The 19,265-nt window shown below is 37.3% G+C and overlaps 1 protein-coding gene across 7 annotated transcripts in view; it reads right to left on the bottom strand.

Annotated features, from left to right (window-relative positions):
• The window catches only part of cyrib (CYFIP related Rac1 interactor B), an 86,462-nt gene that overhangs the window by 23,940 nt on the left and 43,257 nt on the right, over window positions 1-19,265 (bottom strand). For 5 of the 7 annotated variants that reach the window (XM_042346386.1, XM_007903452.2, XM_007903449.2 and 2 more), the window contains one exon: window positions 13,085-13,120. The exons of the other annotated variants lie outside the window; for them this stretch is intronic. The gene's annotated coding sequence lies outside the window, so the exon portion shown is untranslated. The remainder of the gene's footprint in view (window positions 1-13,084; window positions 13,121-19,265) is intronic. 7 annotated transcript variants of the gene reach the window in all.

Raw genomic sequence — 19,265 nt, 5'->3', positions numbered from 1 at the left:
ATCATTGCCACACACCTCCAAGTGTACTGCTTGAGAGAAATGTTGCAGAAGTCGGGTTTCAGGTGAGGAAAATGTACAACTCGTAGTCATCTAAACAGAGGAATTAACTTGAAAACATGGACAAAGATATACAATTTGTTGATATAAAGAAATCATGCCATGATATAAATGTAGTGTGCACAATTTGAAAATGTTAAATTAATATGTTCAACAATGTCTTAAAACAACTTTTAACAAAGTATTCAATGCTGAAAATGGATACATATCCATTCATTAAAAAAAACAATCAAACACAAGCAACAAAACATATGCCTGATAAGAACAACATCCCAAAGACAATTTTAAAGCAGTTAGCTGCATAAAAATCTAACGTCAGTGAATCAATAATATGAATCGGGACTGAGAAGAAATCCCTAAAACCAACAAAATATTGTTATCAGAAGTAGTTTTCTTCCCTCTAGCTATTGCTTCACATTGCACATTCTCATTGAATTCACAATTTTAATGAATTACCCATATATTTTACAAATAGACATAAAATAAATCTAAATTTCATTTTTTAAAAACTGCATTCTTGGTAAGTTAGAGATTTTTTCTCCTTCAACTTTCTCATATATTCTCCTGGTGTTACCTTATGATGGCATGTGATTTAATGAGAGCAAATATACATCTCTCTGATACTTTACTCAAGTGGCCCTTCTTTACATGTAAACCCAAACAAACAGTAACATTGGCAGATTATCAGACAATCCAGTCTTCACTAGAAACCCGAATTTCTCATAGTCTATCTTTTAAGATCATGGTCTTAAAATTCAAAAATCATCAAAAAGGTACAAATAAAGACGCCCCTCGGGCCATTTCATTCTACCATCTTCTGAATACTGCATCAAGGGTCAGGGACTCTTTTTGTAAAAGAGTCTGGGTTTCTTGGAACCCAGTTCAGACGAAGGAATTCCATTCCAGAGACCCATTGCTATGTCCCCCCTTCCCTCGCCTTCTTCAAGGTCTGTCAAGACCTTCCTTTTTCACTGCACCCTACCACACCACCCCCACTGGCCCCGCTCCTCCCAACTTCAATCCTCAATTCAGGTGCAAACCCGATTGTCCAGTGCCTTAGGACATCCTTCTGACTCGAAAGGCACTATATAAATGCAACTTGTTTTATCCTAAACTGCATATGGTTGACTGGTACATATTTGAGTAGGTTTATAGTTCACTCATTATATTCCACTTATGTTCTTTACAACATTCTGTACAGTTCAGAGCCTTAGCCGTCAAATCATAAAACCTACACTAGAGGGAGCACTCCTTCAGCAGGACAGTTTGAAAAGTATAACTTTGGTCACCCAACATGGAGCAACATTTAAATTTACGATGCAAACTACTCCTACTCTACCGGTAAAGGGAATGTTACTCTGATACCAGAGACAACACTACATTGAGAGTTGCTAGTTTTCAAGGTTTCTTTTGTAAATTTTTGATAGATAATGGATGCCTATATTACTTTTTAAGATTTTGGAATTTTTTTCAATTCATAGTGATCTTACAACCCAGAATTCAGTAATTTTAGTAATTCAAAACATAACATTTTTTGAAAGGTTTAATGAAGAGAATTATTTCCCCAAATGGAGCAAATTGGAAAACTAAACAAATACCTTCCCCCCACCCCGTTAAAATCAAAACCCCACAATATATAGTATATGTATATATAGTGAGGTACCATTATGAAAGTCAGAAAATACAAAAAAAATGATAACTCGTATTTTCAACTGCAAACACATTTTTTTCCAGTTGACTACCTTCTGCAGCTTATTGGTGCAGGCAGACATTCCAATACAGTGCTGGAAAGTCATAGAATGAGACATTAAACTGAGGGCCCATCTGCTTATTCAGACGGGCATCAAAGATACCACAACACTATTAAAAAGGGAGGTTCTCCTGGTGTCTTGGGCAATAATCCACAAAATAAAAAAAATGTTGCCCTACAGATGCATCACTTTGGAGAAATCCCTACGAAGTACTTGGAGACATTTGAACATGATTTTGTTAATGGGGATAAATCTACCAGGCGGATCGTTCTAATGAATAATAAGTGATCGTAATTTCTTATTGTTTAACAAAGCCTACCCAAAATGGCCTGGTCTCAGCAGGACACTCAAACCACAGGTAGCACTGGGCAGCTAAAGGTTAACAGCCTAGTGAACCTTGTTCTTTGTAGACATAACCTCTCCATACTCCATTCATTCTTTCTTGCTGCCTATTACATCCAATTACTTACTGGTCAGCTAAATTAATGCACAAACACAATGGTACTCAAATTTGTTGTTTTGTCCACAGCAATTCATATGTGAAGACATCTTTTCAATCATAAGGTCAAGAAGAAAAGGAGGTTTTACTTTTATAAACTAATAAATAGGTGGTTAAAAAATCTAATTCTTGGAAAAGTATCTGAGGCATAATTCATAAACATTACTGCAAATACAAGGCTTCAAATTAGACAAATATAAAACAATACGTGTTATTTAAAAATACACTTCCATTAAACATATTTTTGATTAAAAGAAATAGAAAATGAGGTGAATCTTTCTAAATCAAATACATCACATATATACTGGATAGGAACGTACACTGTAAAAACAGACAATAGTCACGCAAAATTTTTCAAACAGAAATCTGTGTTGGAATATTTTGCTTCTCTAAAGTTCTAGTTAATTTTGACTCTTCAACTAAGCAATGAAAGGTAAAATAACACTTTTACTGAAACCCTGAATGAGCTGAAAGAATCAGTTATTATGACTGAGGCAACATATACTGCTCTAAATAATAGTATAATAGTATCATTATTTAACACACAGGATACTTTATATTTTATGTACAAAAAACCTCAGCTGCACAATCAGTGATTGCTTCAGTGCTACAGTATTATCTCTCACAGCAATTCTGTTTATTGTACCTATTCGTAAAGTAAAGCTTGCTCATTTTTGTTATTACAAGTTATTAAATCATAATATGAACTGTACATCTCAAGAAAGTTTAAGATTTCTTTTATTTNAAAAAAACTCTCTCCCCATCTCTGCTAAAAATGGTGATTCCAGTGGTAGAAAATGTGGCATATTGCATTCAAAAGCCTGGATAGATTTAACTGTCTCATTGAGAGAAATGTCTGAAAATTTATAGATCTAGTATTGTTAGCTTACTGGCAAATGTATGGTCTTTAGCGCTCTTCACTTATAATGTGACTTTTGCATACCACCTGGGTCTATAAAATTAACAAATGGAAGATAAGTTTCCCACAAAAAAAATCATTAATTATAGCCATCATAGGATCAATGTGTAACTGACTTTTCAGGTTGCTTACACTATAAGGAGTTAAATTGGATTTAAAATTTCATACATTGTGGGTTATAGTGATAGCCACACATTTGATGTAGCACCTTATGCTGTCAAATCTAGGGCAAGGTAAAGATAAAGTTACTCACAACCAAGTTTACGCGGTATCAAAATTCAAATTGCTGTCAAGAGAGGAATTCAATTGGTTTGCTGAAAATTAACACCTAGAATTTTATAGCATTATGATCCACATGTAAGTTTCCTTCAAAGGTAAATGAAGTAATCATTCTGGAATTATTTGTGCAATGATGCAAGACCAAGATGATATCTCCTTGACGAAGTGAACTTCATGTAACATTTTGGAAAATATGGAACATAACAAAAACAACAAAATTGCATTTATAGAGCACCTTTCACATCGGGAGGACAGTCCCAAGGCGCTGGAGCAGTTATATATGCAGCAGCTACCAAAAATTTTGTTTAATGTACTTTAACAGTGCCGGATGTGGGACAAATTATGTCAGTAGATCGCAACACAGCGCCCTGAGCAATTTTTTTTGTATCTTATCCAAATGCTTGACTGAATTCTACACTGCCTCTAAACCTTCTAGTTCTTCACGAATATTCAATTGTGATGCACACGTGGAATACAATGGAGGTTATGGGAACGACAGGCCACACAGGGGCAGGTACTAAACTTGACCCAGATTCTGGGCCCAGGATACAGGAGATGACAAACTGAATTACACTCATGTGGTGAAATTAAACCTCAGAGGGCCATGATGCTAAACGCAAGAGCAAAATCAGACAGGCAGAAAACATGCTGAACATGTTAAAAGAAAAAAATGTGTTTACCATGGCCATTTTAAAAAAATGATAAATATAATTGTTTGACGTGAGATTTATTTCCTTCCAAGATGTTTTCCACAGAAGCAAAAGGGTAAATTTATACTATAATTCTCCTTTCATTCATTAGCAATATCTAAAGTTGTTTCCATTTGAAAGGTTTCATTTCTCAAGCCACTTATAGGTAGAACGCAGATAAATCCAATAACTGCTTACTGCTGTCACAGCAAGTACCTGCTTCATTGGTTTATTTTTATGTAGAAGAGTACAAAAAAAGGCTTTTCGACAGATGCTCCTGGAAGGTGAATTCTGAAATGATGCAAGTATATTCTAAAGAAACTTTCCATTTTCCAATTCATCTTTGCTATGTGTTCCACTTCATGCTCACAGCTAAACATCATGCATTCTAAACTTTCTATTGATTTTGCTCAGTGATTAGCATTGGTTTGGAAGACAAAACATGAAAACAATTCATATACAGTAAACTCCTGATAATTTGTCACTCCAAGGGGAAAGGGCTCAGTGACAAGTTATCAGGAGTGGCGACCCTAAATAAAACTTCCCTTCTGGTATTTGTTTGCAAGCAGTGAAACATAGTAGCTATTCTTCATTACAATAAAGTCAAACTCAAAATTAGCATGAGTTATACTTTATTTCCTGAATCAGAAACAGCATTAAAAGTTGATGCGAGCAAATCCACCTCTCAGACTTCGAAACCCAACACTATTAACATGAAGCTATCTGCTTCCTTTCAACATTCTGCAAATTTACAGTTGGCAAAGGAGCTCATAAATTAGATAATTGGGGAGGAAAATTGCCTAGTTGGCTAGGAAAAATTAATTATAGGATCAATATTACAGACATGCAAGTACAATTGGTGTCACAGATATACTGAATGAAGATTCCGAAGTTTAAAAATTGTGCAAGTACTCAACAAAGCCACTATAAGGCATCTTTCAGAAGCACTTGTAGAAACATTGTTTATATTTTTTTCCTTTTCCTCCTCATAGAAATAAATTAAGAATTACACTACTAGCTGATGGTATTTTAAGGACATTTATATAATCTCACCAGTTTTACCTTTGTGACAGCCAAGTATACATCTGGGCAAGAGTAAAGACACAAAACTCTTCTGAATGAGACAGATTTTTTTTCAACACGAGGAAAAGTAACATTAAAACTTCAAGTCAAAATGTGGAAAAAGCAGATTGGTAGTGAGAAACCAGAGTACACTAATTCTAAATTTTGTGAGAAGACAGATATGATAGGAGAATATGCAAATCATATTTAGTGATTCAGAAAATGCTATTCTTCAATAATTCAATACAATAATGTAGTTTCCAAATCAGATTTTAAAATAACTAATTAAAAACAATTACAAATGATACTTTTTTAATTTTCAAATGTAATCTTGTTGTTTTTAATTTGCTTTTCCCAATAACGGCTTCATGAATTCAGGCATATTTTACCTCAACAAAGGAAATTATCTAATCTGCTACTACCATTATTAGATTCTGGCTTCGCCACTAGAAAATGTTGGACAGCAACAGTAATCCCTCCGCTGTCATTTCCACTGATCATGGTTGATAATTCAAACTATGACATGTGTGCATGATTTTTGGGGGTCAGCGAAGTGTCTATGAACCAGCATTCTCAACATACTTTAAGAATATCGAAACAAGACAGAGTTTTATGTGTGCCAATTACACATAGAAATTTTATTCTTTGGAATGGAAATACAAACTCTTCCCCTGGAGGGATACACTCTGCTTACCCAATTTCAGAGAGTATTAGGCACAGGTTGGCAAGAGCCAAGATTGGGGACCCCAGAACGTGCCGGAGTTTAACCAGTTACAACCATATCGCTTGCCATTGAAAGCATTGCCTGGAGAGTTTCCCGCTGGTTGTCCAGCGGCGGCAACCCTACCTGTTAGGGCTTTAACTTACAGGTTAAGAGTGATTGAGTGGAAAGAATCTTAACTGTCCAAATCCTGATGATGAGCCACGCTGGCTGTCATAAACATGCCCCGGTATACTGCAGTTCTGAATGGCTCAGGAAACAGACTGCGAGACTGTCACAGAAGATTGACTAATTCCAACATTCACGTTGCAAACAACATCACTGGAACTAGTTCAGCTGCAAAGAAACCCAACTTACCTCCCCCTCAAGGAGAAGACTTTATGAATATCAAGAGATCGGAATTTGATCTGGCAACAAATTGTGATGGACAATAGTTGTGTCCATTTGAAGTGGTGATTTTGGTAGGACATTAATTCACACCACTACATTAATTATTGCAAATTATGTAAATACTTTTATATATGGGTTCAGTTTAGAATTGCTCGGTTGAAAGTAACCAGCTCTGTAATATTAAATATGTAGTTCAGGATGACATTAAAGACCCCCATGACAGCATTTTAACAAGTTCTTATATCCTAATATGATTTCTTCATCCAAATACATGAATCATGGACCCAAATGGATAGTGTCACTGCTGTTTTGCATACAATATACACAGTCACTCCACTTTACAGTAAATTCTGTGAGTGTTTTGAGACATCCTCCAAACATGAAAGATGCTATATCAAATGCAAGGATTATGAATTTTAATACATTTTGCCAGCAAAGATTAGCTGCCATATTTGCGACAGCAAAATGAATCACTGCACTTCAAAACAATTCACTGTGTTAAAACACTGAGAAATGCTGGGACTATACCTAATAGATGTATCATTTAAAAATCGATCAATCTTAGCAGATCTCTGCCAATCCGATTGGTTTCTCCTCAACCCCAAAAGCACGAGTGACAGAGTGGGAAGCATAAATTCTACTTCTGTCTCCAAAATACTCTACTACTGGAAATCATATAAACAAGCCATGCATGTTGTTAGGTAGTAAATTATCATATCTGATATAGCGCCTTATCACATCATCACAATATCAAAGTGTGATAAAGGATTTTATTGTATGATACAGTGACTGTAGGTAATAATTAGTTTCAAACATATTTAAACAGTCTGGAAGAAAAGTTCTTAATTAAATGGAGTCCTAATGGGGAAATATCCTTCAAGCATAAAAATCTAACATATTGTATTTTTTGAGTGAAAAAATTGGCAGTCCACGGTGAGTTAGCGCCACCATGTGACAAAACAAAGCACCAAAAAACTGTGGAATTAAATAATCTTGCATTTGAGAGCACACAGAATGTCAAAACATCTCAGTTCTTCAGTTAATTGCCATCAAATATAGTGCCTGCTTCTTTATAGTTGAGTGAGACAGCCAATTAGTACACAGCAAGGTCCCACAAAAATCATGAAGTGAATTAACAACGTATTAAGATATAGTTGGCAGCAAGCTGGGAGAAACTCTTTTCTTTTCAAATAGTGGCATGGGATCTTTATCATCCACCTGAACAGACAGGCAGGAACTTAGCTTAATGTCTCATATGTGGTATAAAGGAGTGATTACGTTACACAACTAAGGAGAAATGAACAAGGGGAAAATAATGAAGGGCTCTTTGATGCATTTTAAGCTTGCAACATTTTGGGCATGTCCAAATGTCTCCTTTGTGTTTCAGTGCAGAATCAAGGTTTCCCGTGGCCCATCTGAGAAATCTAGGACAGGATTGTGTCGCAGATTTACAATACAAAGGGAAAATTGGTGACTGGAAAAAGGCTCTAGTATATACTGAACAGTGACTGCAGAATAAGAGATGGAGTCACGCTCAAAGTGAACTTTTCCTTTGCCAAAGTTCTTTACAAGATGACCTGGACTAAGCAGTTGCATATATTAAATTAAATTTGGATGTATGAAAATTGAAAATAGCTACACCTTGCAACTCCCATCCAAATAACTCTCTATCATCAAAAGACCAAAAAACTCTTGAAGTTTGGGACAGTGAGTACTCAAAGGCATTACCTGGAGTGTCGGATCACGAACATAAGCTCTTATATATGCACAATTCAAGCGCTAGCCTGCCTGGCATGCTGAACCTTCACATCTCCAACTGATGGGAGTACAACTTGGGTGGTTACAGTACAAATTCTGGATGATCGTACAATTGGTCCTACCTAGCTGGATTGTTGTAAGATTGTACAAGTAAGCTGGGGTATTTTATTTGGTTCAAATCCAGCTGGATAGATTTTAATTCCCATGTTTGATATAATAAGATGGAGTGGTACCCAACAGTAGAGTTTAATCATGTATTAAAAAAGTCGAAGATAGAATAGGATATACAATACAAATTCATATAGCGCTTATATATAGCGTTGTTCTGAAACAGATGCAAATTGAAGCATCAGCGCCTTGAGATGTTTCCCTGATGTGAAAGGTGCTATCCAAATGTAATTTTGTATTATATTGCATCAACGGTTAGGCAAAAGTTGGATTTCTTTATCACTACATAATTGTTTTTCAAATAAAGCACTACCGTGTCTTCAATTAAAAAACAATAGATGCAGGGTATTATTTCACAATGGCATACAGTTGACATTACTATATCATGAATTATTTCAAAAAAATGTAAATACTAAGTGACAACTTTCTTGGAATTGAGAAATGGCTATTTTTGTCCACTCTCACAGTACAAGTATTAGAAAATAGAAGTGGTATCATTAAGATTTTGCTAATATGTGAGCATTTAACAGGAATTCTTAATAATGATACGAGAAGCATCCTGTCCCCACCAACCACCCAGATGTGTCAAAACCTAATCTTGTAGTAAATATACATTTTAGGCAACACACATATGAAAATTTATTTACCTAAAAACATTTTTTTTACTTTATTACCCAATAATTTCTACTGTTGATATTTCAAACCCTATTGTTTTAAAACCGTTTATAAACATATTGATGAAACAATTTTAATAAAATATTTCTTAGGAATCAGTTTTGTACACGCACCAAGAAAATGCAGTAACTGTCAATGAAATAGATATGGCATCAATAGGACAGGAATAACTGCCATGAAGTTTCAGAACTGAATGTTACAGTCAGTAAAGCTATTCAGGACTTTACACGCACAGCTAAGAATTACAATGATTAACAGAAATATATATTGTAATTGAGACAATTGTCCAGTTAACTTTTGTTTTTTTTTCCTTTGTTGATTTCTCTGCCATGATGAAATATACACAAAACGTTTTTCTAATGTCCAGAGGATGAAGAACATGCTAATACATAATATTTTATAAACAAATCTGTAAACAGATTAGCATATTTTCCAATCTCTAATGTCGTGTTTTGGCAATGGGTGGTGGTGACATTCTTACCTTTCACAGAAATACAAACATACAAAATATACAATACCATAATCCTCAACATGAAGGTACCTTCATGGTTTATCAATAAAGCAAATATCTCAACAGAATATTGTTTGTTTGGGTTCTAAAATAAGTGTCTTTGTGAAGCTGAACTTTCAGGCACATGAGTGATTAATTATCACAATGAAAAACTATAATACATTACTTCTAACAAAAGCTTTAGTCAGAAACAAGTTATTTTCAGAAAAATAACACATGGAATATAGTTGGCAATTTGCTACATTCAAACTCTACATCCTGTACAGGTACAAAAAAAAGTTTCAGACATAAAAAAAAGATATCTTCACATAACAAGGAACTGCAATATTCACAATGGTGCAATTTCAAATGGTAGTGATAATGTACTCTATGTTGCACTTAGTAAACCATAGGTGGGGACTGAATGGATCTAAACTGAATTAAATTGGCTTCAGCATAATCTGAATTTGCTGCAATACAGATTCATTGTTTTGAGATATTCAGTTATTTGTCCAGTTGCACCAAAACAGATGTCACCTTCAGATGTAACATTATCCTTTGTGAATTTATAAAATGTACACCATTTGTGCATCTTCCTTATCTTTTCAGGAAAATCCATCTTCTTTAATGGTAAATGCAGCACTTTTCTGAAGCGGTAAGTTTTAGGACATACATTTCACTTTCTCTGACTCTACAGGGTGTCCACAAAGTCCTCGTACCCCTGTTACAAAACAGTGATACAAGACTACAGAGGACTTAAAACAAGCTATCAGAGATGCATTTCGCCTCATCACTCCATCCATGTTACGGACGTGTCTTATCGAAAAAGGTGGCAGAAAACACACCGTGTCTACTTCATCTTCACAAACAGCTTTTCCTCTAGCCCCCGCACCGTCCTGTGCAGCGTTCCTCAGGGCTCTATTTTTGGTTCCCTTCTTTTCAATATCTATACACTCCCTCTTAGTGACATCATCCGCAACTTCTACATGTATGCCGATGACACCCAACCTCTATCTCTCTGCCTTCACCCTAGACTCCAGGACCACTGTCAGACATCAAGTCCTGGATGAGACCCACCTGATTGACTCCCGTCAGCGCATCCACACCTCCGGCGCTGACAGCATCACCATCCAACGATGCACTCCACTCACTGAGCCAGTCTGGAACCTTGGCGTTTTTTTGACCCTCAACTGTCCTTTCTATCCCACATCTGCACCATGACTCGCTCTGCCTTCCCCCACCTCCGCAACATCGCCCGGCTCTGCCACTGTCTCACACCATAGGCCACCTAATACAGACCCTAATACACGCGTTCATAACATCCAGGCTTGACTACGCAAACTCCCTGCTTGTCAGCCACCCCAACTCCTCCCTCCATTGGTTACAGATCATCCAGCTCTGCAGCCCGTGTCCTCTCCCGCTCCGCAACACTATCACCCCCATCCTCACCCAATTCCACTGGCTTCCCATTGCACAGAGTTCAAGATGCTGGTCCTCACTTTCAAAGCCCTCCACAGCCTTGCTCCCTCCTACGTCTGTGACCTCCTACCCCCTACCAACCTGCCCACTCCTGCTCAGCGGGCTCCGTCCTGCTTCACGTCCCCTGCCTTACCTGCCCCACTATTGGCAGGCGGACCTTCAGCCACTCTGCCCCCACCCTCTGGAACTCCATCCCACAGTCCCTCCGGCTCGCTCCCTCCCTTGCCTCCTTCAAGACTTGTCTCAATACCCTCCTCTTCAACCGTGCCTTCGGTCACCCTCTTTTTCCCCCCCACCTGCCCTCCACCCTCCCTGATCCCGACCCCCAGCTCGGGTCCGAAACACTGATTGTCCAGCACCTTGGTACGTCCTCCCAATGTGAAAGGCACTATACAAATGTAATTTTGTTGTTGTATCTGCCATGAAAATGATGGTGCTCACACCTATCCTCTGGCCATCTTAATACGGTTAATACGAATACAATTAAGTGATTCTAAATACAATTATTATTCTTCCATACGTTTTAGTTATTGGTCAGTGCGCTATATAAAAAATACATGGGGGTAACAGGTCTTTGTGAGCACATTGAAGTTCTTTTGGAAATCCATTTTCACTGGGATCTTTAGTTTTGGAAGAGTAAAAGCTGTGGGCTCACACTTTTTGATGCTCAGAAAAGGTAAGCAATAGTTTTGCCTGGTCCTCACGTTGGGAATGGGAAATACTCAACCAGCTCAATTTCCCAACTAATAGGAATGTATCTATAGTTTTCTGAGCTACATCCAAGATCCTCACTCTCATGATTTATCCGCTAATTCAAACTTTAGGTTTGAAAAATCAATTGTTACAGCTTTACTCCATTGTACAATGTTCTTGTATATATCAAAGTATTTTCCACATTGAGCAAAATGGATAGCAGGTTTCTTTCATCTAGTATTCTTAGACAGGACATTCAACACAAAACATTAACATGGCAATGTTTGTTTTCAGAATTTTTATTTTTAAGTTACCATTATATTTTGAATATGAGAAATGGATACAAAATAGCTTTTTTTAAAAATCACAAATAGAATGTACTCATCTGAAAAGTTTATTTTTAGGTTTGCTAAATCACAATGCAAATAGCTTTCACAACAAATAATGCTATAGCGGCTTCCATTTTTCCCAGAATCACAGGACTCAAGAGCTTTAAAAAGCTATAGGCTATAATTAAATTTTCCAATTTGTTTTGCTGGCTGAAGGGGTAGCCAGAGAAAGAGAAGGGAACAGAGGGAGCATCATCTACACAGTGCAGCAACAATTCAAAGTTTTAGACTTGTTTCCAAATAAACCTCAGCAATTAAATTATTCTACTATTGTTCTGGTGGATGGGGAAATCAAACCTACATATCTCATTTTATCAAAAAAAAGCTATTTATTTGATTGCTATTTGATTGTTTTTTAAAACTTAAAAATATAATTTACCACTTAATTTAGAGCTTGAAATAGTAACCATCTATACAGTCTGTTCACTTATGCCTTCCACTGCAAAATAACTGGATATACTTTGTTAAAGCTTTCACGTATATTTGGGGGTGGGGTTATAATCAGTATGGCATAAACATGTCCCCATTGATTCTGGGCTTGTACACATAGGCGGCGGGTGAAAATGTTCGGGAGGGGGGGAGAGAGGAAAACTGAAAAAACTCAATAAAGGATCGGTCCCCTTTAAGACAGGGGAGCTGCTGGCTTGACTGACAGGTCCATTGGTCAATCAGAAGTGAGCACACCACGACAAGGGTCTTACCGGACCAAAGTGGGCAGGTGGCAACGATACGTTGGGAGTCCCGTGGGTGTCACGAGTTGGGGCTGCTTGGACGACTGGTTGTGGTCCTCAAGGCTTCCCTCTCCCTGCTCCCCTTAAAAGAGATGATCTGCAAACAGATTTGGAGGAGGCAGCTGAACCCCCTCTAGCCCTAGCCACCCCCAGCCTATGCTTACACATTCAAGAATAGCACCTGACATGAATCATTTGTATATGCACCTTTGAAATATATCCCAACCCGCTATCAAGTCTTATGCATATCGGTTGCCATTGATAATATTGGCAAGACTTATGGCAAAAATTCTATTAGTAGAGTAGCTATCATATAAAACAGCACTGGTCTTACCTACAACTGTTGCTGCTTAGTCTGTTGGCTCCCAATCTGAATTGCAAAGAACAAAATGGCTCATTAGTCTTCATGCTCACTTCTGCAGTTTTCAAAGGCAAGTAACGTAAGTATATTCCCATATGTAATCATTATTTGGAACTTAAAATTGGGACGGAACTGTTGAGGAGTTTGAGATTGAACCAGTATGCCATAATAGACAGGGCTGCTCGATTACCTGGATTTCACCAACTACTTAGGAAAAGAACCCAAACATTTTATTCATCCTACTATGGAAAAAGCAAGGATCTTTGTCTCAGAAAGAAACAGGTAGATGTTAGAGCAAGTGTTGGTGATCTTGCTTCATCACCAACAAGCAATCAGAATCATTCTGTAATATGAAAGAACACATTATCCTTTTGTATCATTTATGCTAGTTATAACTCAATTTTCCTATTTCTTACTAATCCCTGATTTTACACTGAGGAAAAGTACATCAAGATAGTGGTTATAGTGACTGATGCCTCCCAAAAGCATTTTTTTTAAAAGAAACTTGACTGTTCTACTTAATTTTTAGAATGATATTCTGGGAATGGTGTGTACTTGACCAGAAAATTACTAACTTCTGAGCACATCACAAAATTGCTTTAAATAATTAGTATAATTCACATTATCATGGAAATTTAGTGGACTTCTTCATTCCAGGCAAATAGTGCCGTATTTTACAGTGGTATTTTGAATCCAGAACAATAAATCATTAGTTTCTAGGCTCCTTATCGAAAACAGATTCAATTTACATTCAGATATGTAACTTGTATTTTAATAAAGCAGACACAATGGGCTACAATAACATTACATTGCAGTCAAGAGAACTTTGTTTTATTTTTGAGGAAGTTAAACTAACACTTGATGGCAGTGCTGTACGTCAGCACTCCAAATCGCTCAGCCAAAATGAAGTAGGATGCCAATTTTGCATATAATTTTACACGTGGCAACACCATCATCTCACAAAATCACAACTCAATATCAAAACTATTCTCACACAATTACTCAAAGCCACATCAAATGCATCGAAAGGCAAAGACTTTGAGCTTGGATGCCTAGCTGGATCCATGACCTAGGAATGGCATAGAGTTAAAAAGGAGATAAAATCTAAATTTAAAAAGTATGTCGACTTGGAGGGGGAAGAAACAATCTCACATACAATGGAGCAATTTCATAAGTCAACAGGTATAAAAAGCACGGTTCCAACTATGTCCTACTACCATTAATTACTTACACTTGGCTGAAACAGTTTTGAAAAGCTTTTATGCAGGCTAGAATTTTTTAAAAAATAACTTGCACATATAAAGATACATGTACACTCAGATACATGCATATAGTTTTTTTAAAAAAAACCTTGACTGCAAATAATTTTCCATTAGTAAAGAAACAGCAAACAATTATTTCCCAGCTATGATCTGGCAAAGAAATCTACATTCTTCCCATTCCCACCTCAAATAATTTTTTTCCAATCAGTCAGAGGATTGCGTGCCCCCCAGAATTCAATCAAAATTGCTTTGTGAAATTGATACATACCCAGCTAATTGAGTTATATTAACCATTGAATCAAACAATAAACTCTACCTAAAATCTAAAATTTGTACTTACCATCTACTGTGGCCTTAAGTACATATATATATATTAAATATATGTGAGTGAGTAGGTGTGTATAAAAGCAACAACATTATTGAGCTTTTGTCATTCTGGTTCACACCAGGTTTCTGAAATACCCAGTCAACAGGCATGTTGAGTTACATGCCTCCATAACGACTTCCACTTCGGATTCATTTTGTGAAGCACTTCCGAGTGGTTTGTTTCTATGAAGGGCACTCTATGAATGTAAATTGCTGTTGTTGCTGTTCGTGGAAAATTATTATCAGTTTATTTTGGGCAGCTCAGACAAATTCAGTTCAATAGGGTTTTCCAAATTTCTTTTGACTAATCAACCAGTTATGCAGCACTCACACCAAACAGCTGAGTCATTTTTTTAGCATGAAAATTTTATTCTGTGAATATATACACTCAGACGATGTGAAGGGTTAAATGTAAACTCAGTGCCAGAGGAAAATAAAAATGTTTACATTTTTTCCAACGATTGGTGAGCTTCCTCTATAGAATAGCTCATACAGGGTGTGACTAACTACTAATTATTGCTTCATTCCATCAACTGCAACAACTTACATTTATACTTTCACAAAGGATAACATCACTTTGCAAAGACAGTGTCAAATACTAGGAAAGGGGGAAGAGGGCAGTAGGCCTGGCCAAAGGGCATGTTTTGGGGCTGGATTTGAAGATGTGTAGAGTTCCAGTTTAGTGTCAAACTCAGATTCTCTTATTCCCCCCAACACCCACCCAAGTATTAAAGTGGACTTAAGTTAAACCCTCCTCTTAAATTTATGACAATATTTCAAAATCATTCTTGGCCTGATATAGACCTTTGAACATAATTCTTCATTGCTGCTAGTGTGAGTTTCAATATAATAGGCAAACAGCTCCACAGCGATGAAAATTGTTTGTCACTTAAATTGGTCTCATATTTCTTTTGCCTTGAGACAAGGATGAGAAGACAGGTAAAATACAGTGTTTATTTCCTAACTGAAAGAAAGGTCAGTTAAAACAAGCAGATTATTACATCTTTGGAATCCTTCTGACTGAGGTAGAAAGAATTAATTCAAAGTAAAAAAAATCCTCCAATTTGTAGAAAACGTACATCAGCTGTCACAATAGCTGCATAACTAACTTTCAGCACTTATTTGAAAAAATACTAGAGTAGTAGACATTCTGAAATAAGACAGTCTCTCCTAGATATGAAGAGTTTAACCAACAATGGTTAAAAGAAAAATATATTAAATACTATGGTTCTGTGCTATAATATACCAGGAAGTTTCCAAGTGTAATTTTTTTGTTTGACTTGAGTTAGCCAATCTCACCTGGACTGCAGCAGGGTTGTTAAAAACAATCCCCATACTAGGGCCAGATTCAGAATCACAAATGCTATTCAAGAAGCCTTGAAATAGAAATGCCCATCTGGACACTGGGCCAGGAGGGAGTCAGTCTTGGCTGCGATAGCTGCAGTTTAATAGCCTGCTGGCCCTCACTGCCCTATTTTACACATGAAGAATGATCAAGGGCTGCTGCCTCTTGTGAAAACAGCCTGTTGCCAATTATGAAGCCTACCTGACTAAATAGTTTCTTTCAAAGAAGGGGCGAAAACCCAACAAAAATAGGGAAAAAAAACATGCCCTCTCACTCATTTGAGTGAGTGGTTTGCTGCTGTTCTGTGATGTTTCTTTTAAGTTTTAAGGCGAATCACAAGAACTAACTCCGAATCATAGAATTATACAGCACAGAAGAAGGCCATTTGGCCCATCGTGTCTGTGCCAGCTCTTTGAAGAGCTATCCAATTCAATCCCACCCACCCGCTCTCTCCCCATAGCCCTGCAAATTTGTCCTCCCCAAATATCTATCTGCTTCTCTCTTAAAATGTGCTATTGAATCAGCTTCCACCACCCTTTCAGGCAATGCATTCCAGATCCGAACAACTCGCCGGGTGAAAAAAAAATTCCTCACCTCCCTTGTTTCTTTTAACAAATATTGGTGTCCTCGGGTTACCGACCCACCCACCAGTGGAAATAGTTTCTCCTTGTTCACCCTATCGAATCCCCTCATAATTTTGAAAACTTCTATTAAGTCTCCTCTTAATCTTCTCTGCTCCAAGGAGAATAATCCTAGCTTCTCTAGCCTCTCCTGAAAACTGAAGTCCTTCATTCCTGGTACCATCCTGGTAAATCTCCTTTGCACCCTCTCCAATGCCTTGACATCCTTCCTAAGGTGTGGGGCCCAGAACTGAACACAGTACTCCAGCTGAGGCCGAACCAGTGTTTTATAAAGGTTCATCATAACTTCCTCACTTTTGCATTCTACGCCCTTATTTATAAAGCCTAGTATCCCGTATGCTGTTTTAATAGCTTTCTCTACCTGTGCTGCCACCTTCAAAGATTTACTTACATGAACCCGCAGGTCTCTCTGTTCCTTCACCCCTTTTAAGATTGTACCATCAGCTTATATTGCCTCTCCTTATTCTTCCTCCCAAAATGCATCACTTTGCATTTCTCCACATTAAACTTAATCTGCCACGTGTCTGCCCATTTTACCAGTCTGTCTATGTGCATTTGCAGTCTACTACCATCCTCCTCACTGTTTACTACTTTTCCTGGCTTAGTAGCATCTGCAAACATGGGTATAAGGAGTACAATATCCAAGTCATTTATGTAGATCAAAAACAGCAGTGGTCCCAATACTAACCCTGGGGAACACCACTGCACACTTCCCTCCAGTCAGAAAAACAACTGTTCACCACCACTCTCTGCTTTCTGTCTCCCAGCCAGTTCTGTATCCATGCTGCCACTGTCCCTTTAATACCATGGGCTTCTATTTTGCTTACAAGTCTCTTATGTGGCACTTTTATCAAACGCCTTTTGAAAATCCATGTAAACTACATCAACTGCACTACCGTCATCTACCCTCTCCTTTAATTCATCAAAAAACTATCAGGTTTGTTAGACGCGATTTGCCTTTAACAAAGGCCATCATTTGCGATGATTAACAAAGGCTATGATTTGCATTTAACATGTAAGCTTAATGTATTTGTTGATCTATCGATAGAGAAAGGGAAGAAATGAAAACAAATATGATCACCCCCGTCCATTCAATATTTTACATCAATGTTCAGAAGGTTTTGCAGGACTAATTAAACTGGAATTGAGCTTTTTGAGGTATGTTCATTATAGAAAGATGTCAAGGTGATAGAAGAGGTAGGTGTAGAGGAAATTTACTAGAAGTATATTGGGAATGAGTGGTGTGGCCTATGAGCGTAGACTGGAGGAACTGGGACACAGAAGATTGAAGGTCAAATTAAAAGAGGTATTTAAAATTATGGAGTCAATAGAGAGAAATTATTTCCACTGGTCAGCGAGTAAGTAACTAGAGGGCATCGATTTTAGTTACTAAACAAGCAAATGGGAAGGTTAGGAAAATTGTTTTCGTAGAGTAGTTAGGATATGGAATGATCTGCCAGGAGCAGTGGTTGAGGCAGAATCCGTATTGGCCTTCAACAGGGAATTAGATAAATAACTTAAAAAAAGTGAACTACATGGGGAATGGGCAGGTAAATGGGATGGAGGGAACCTGTACAGACATGATGGCCTTCTTCTGTGCTCCAAATGTATATTGTTCAATGAATGCTGTGACCAAAGTTAACTGTGGATATGAAATTAAATTAAAACCATGGAAAAGATTGGGGGAACTTCTTATGTTTTTTTTGAAGCCCGGAACACTCTCCATGGCCCAGTGAGAAAGTCAAAAACTATTATATTACATTTTGCTTACATTAGGAGACTGAATGAGGTGGTAACAGATTTACTTTGTCACTTTCTGACATTTGAAGTAAGGTACTGATCAGTTAAAAGGAAGATCAAATTAGTTAGAAGACAGTAGAGAGCAGTGGCATGGGAACAAAATAATCAGGAAATCTAAAATAGTTTGACTAAAAATAACTGATTTGCTAATTTGTTCAGATGAATAATAATAATCCTTGCATTTGATATAGCGCTTTTTCACGTCTTCTAGACGTCTCAAAGCACTTCACAGAGTATTCTGTCAAGTGAGTTGACTGTATATGTGTAGGCGAAACACGGCAGCCAATTGCGCACAGCAGTGTCCTACAAACAATCGTGGATTGAAGCGAACAATTTTATTGCTTTTTGTTTCTTGAGGGATTAATATTAGGCGTGTGGAGTGAGGAAACTTGCCCAAGGTTTCACCCTGCCGGGAATCAAACCCAGATCTCTCACTTTTAGAAAACAAGAGTAATAGTAAATTAAAACTGTAAACTCCTAAAACCAAGTAATAGTGTCTACTTTACTAAAGTAAAAATTACTTTATGGTTCAAAATGTTCCGAGAAATGCATGCCCACTGAAGGCACACTGATGCCAGTAAACAAGATTCCTCATGCGAGACATTTCAAGAATGTAAAATGTTACTGACCTTGACAGATCTACTGCATTTCAACAGATTAGCCAATGAAAGACAAAGGTCTGATTAGGCTGATAATGTACTGAAACGGCTTGATATTCTCTATGTGTTCTTGTAATAATA

The sequence above is a fragment of the Callorhinchus milii genome, unplaced genomic scaffold (genome assembly GCF_018977255.1).
Source record: "Callorhinchus milii isolate IMCB2004 unplaced genomic scaffold, IMCB_Cmil_1.0 Scaffold2, whole genome shotgun sequence".
Classification (NCBI taxonomy): domain Eukaryota; kingdom Metazoa; phylum Chordata; class Chondrichthyes; order Chimaeriformes; family Callorhinchidae; genus Callorhinchus; species Callorhinchus milii.
Note: the sequence above shows the minus strand (reverse complement) of the source record. Positions and strands in the feature narration are given on the sequence as shown.